The sequence below is a fragment of the Rhea americana genome, unplaced genomic scaffold, assembly GCF_003343005.1.
Source record: "Rhea americana isolate MKP2758 unplaced genomic scaffold, rheAme1 scaffold_472, whole genome shotgun sequence".
NCBI classification, from domain to species: Eukaryota; Metazoa; Chordata; class Aves; order Rheiformes; family Rheidae; genus Rhea; species Rhea americana.
This window is the reverse complement of record NW_028186615.1, coordinates 44,803-47,466: the sequence shown is the minus strand read 5'-3', so window position 1 is coordinate 47,466 and position 2,664 is coordinate 44,803. Positions and strand designations below refer to the sequence as shown.

Below are 2,664 nucleotides of genomic sequence, written 5' to 3'. Positions count from 1 at the left end.
AGTCGTTTGCCTGACAGCACTCAGGCCAGGGGCCAGCCCTCAGCAGCCTGTCCGGACTCTGTGCACACACGAGAATGCRTGCACATCCCCACAGCCACACACATGGACTCATTCCTCTGTCYGCACACGCCCATCCGCCCACCTCCCTGCACCCTTCCTGCTTCCTCCTTGGGGCTGGAGCATCCTGCAGTTGCTGGGCAGGCTGGCTCGTGACGCCCTGCAGCCTGGGCAGCCCCAGCCCTGCAGCCCCCTGCGCCACCCCCTTGTGCTGCAGCACAGGCACTGAGGGTGCCCCAGGACGGATGCCACGGACTGACAGCTCCTATGGTGAGGTGATTCCACTGCATGCTGCAAGGTGTGTGGGGCTAGAGCGCTGGGCTGGGACATGCGGGGCTAGGGTGTGTGGGGCAGGGGCATGGGCTGTTGCTRCTGAGCACAGCTGCAGCAGAAGCCAGCACTGGCAGCTACGAGGGTGCAGCATCACCAAAAGGCCTGGCACGCACATGCCCACCCCAAGGCTCTTTGGGGGCACTGTGCACTCCCTCAAGGCCCTAAGGATGAGCCAGTGGAGAGGTGGGGGRCAGCARGGGAGAGGGTGTCACTGCACTTGCGTGTGGGCACACACATGCACACACTCAGAGATGAGCATGGGCTTGCYTCTGTAAACCTGTGCAGGAGTGCACACAGATGCTGAGCACTCAGAAACACAGGTGGAGACAGACACACCTCTGTGGGTGGAGGTGCATATGCACATGCACAGACACACCTGTGCAGGTGGGAGTGCACATGCACAGGGGTGCAGCATGCACATGCACAGACACACCTGTGCAGGTGGGAGTGCACGTGCACAGGCATGCAGCATGCACACACACAGACCTGCACAGGTTGGGAGTGTATGCACACACCAGTGTCACGTGTCCACAGACTTTCACACAGGTGTGGAGAGCATGTGCACATATCCACTTATGCTGCTGTTCCCACCTGCACACATCCGCAGTGTGCACACCTACAGGTGCACACTGATGCACACACACACGCACRTGCGCACACACACACACACACACGCAGTGGTGTGGGGTGAGTGGATACGCAAGTGCAGTGCTTGCACCCAGTGGTGTGCATCTCGTATACATGCAATGGGGCAGGCATGTGGCCACAAGTGTGGGGTGCACTGGGGGAACACTTAAGGGTGTGAGCAAGGGGTAGCACACTCCCCACTCGCGGTGTGRTGGGGAGGTGCACCCCACCTGGATGCGCCCAGGGCTCCGGGCCTATGCTACAGTGGGGTGTGATGGGGGGGGCAGCTTTTTCCTCCTGGGGTGCACAGCGCAAGGCCAGGGTGCCCTCCGCTTTGAAGTGGGGGTACCGGCGTGGATGCGGTTGCCGTGGCGACAGCCGGGTACCCCAGGGATGCAGGGGGCGCGCCCGGAGCCCCCCCCCACTGCAGAGCCACAGCCCGGACCCGACCATTCCTACCGGTGGGGGGTGGGTGGGTCCTGCTCTCCTTCTCCCCTTCGCCCGCACGGGACCCTCCGCCCCCCGCGGTCCCGCGGGACTGGGAACACGCCGGGAAATGCGGAGCCGCGGGGGGATCCTGGGGGCCGCGAAGGGGTCCCGAGCGGGCCCGGGCTAAAGAGCGAGCGGCCGCCGCCCCCCGCAGCCGGTGGTGCGGGCCGGTCTGGCAGATGCGGCTGCGGTCGGAGCCCAGCCCTGGCGCAGTCCCTGCCGCGCCGATCCGGGCCGAGCCCCTCCGATCCGGGCCGGGCCGAGCCGAGTCTGGTCGAGCCTAGCCGAGCCTAGCCGAACCGGGCCGGGCCGAGCCGAGCCGAGCCAGGTCGGGCCGGGCCGGGCCGGGCCGGGCCGAGTCGGGCCAGGCTGGGCCGAGCCTAGCCGGGCCGAGCCGCGGCGGCGATGCGCGCTCCCGCCCCGCCGGCATCGGCTGCCCGCGGCGGCGGCTGAACCGAACCGGCTGGTGCGAGGCTGCCTTGCGGGTGAGTGAACCGTGCCGTGCTGGGCCGGGTGGACTGAAGGTGACAGCGGGGCTGAGCCCTGGGGAAGAGGTGGGTTGGGGACACAGCACGAGTGTCTCTCGGATGGAGGACAGGAGCAAGCTAGTATGGATGGGGATGGGGGMCAGGAGCAGGCTGGTATGGATGGCGATGGGGGCCAGTAGCATACTGGTATGCATGGGGATAGGGGGCAGGAGCATGCTGGTATGAATGGGGATGGGGGTCAGGACCAGGCTTGTATGGACGGGATGGGAGGCAGGAACAGGCTGGTATGGATGGGAATGGGGGGCAGGAACAGGCTGGCACGGGATTGGGAGGGAAGACGAGGGTCAGCTTCGGCTCTGGCCCAGGCCATGGGGCGGGTGCAGCCCCGCTCGCCGGGACCGAAGGGGCGCTGGGCACTGGGCCTCCGCACTGCTGCGGCCCCTGGGGCACGGGTGGGGCAGCAGCACTGTGAGCCGCGGTGGGAGCCGATGCCTCCACTGCCGCGCGTGGGGCCCGGTGCCCCCCCCGGTCCTGGTGCAGCCGGGTCCCGATGCTGTCTGGTGCTGGTGCCGCCGGGGTCCCGGTGCCCCTCCCCCGGTCCCGGTGTCCCCCCGTGCCGGTGCCCCCGGGATGCGGTGCCGCCGGGTCCCGGTGCCGGTGCCGGTGCCGG

At 67.8% G+C, this 2,664-nt stretch overlaps 1 protein-coding gene across 5 annotated transcripts in view; it reads left to right on the top strand.

The window, feature by feature from the left end:
• Positions 1-177: 177 nt before the first annotated feature.
• TRIM3 (tripartite motif containing 3) overlaps positions 178-2,664 on the top strand; it is a 13,275-nt gene continuing 10,788 nt past the window's right edge. For 2 of the 5 annotated variants that reach the window (XM_085316574.1, XM_085316571.1), the window contains exon 1: positions 1,683-1,991. The gene's annotated coding sequence lies outside the window, so the exon portion shown is untranslated. Of the gene's footprint in view, positions 356-1,681; positions 1,992-2,664 lie in introns of those variants that run through there. The other 3 variants (XM_085316573.1, XM_085316572.1, XM_085316575.1) reach the window with 3 other exon arrangements.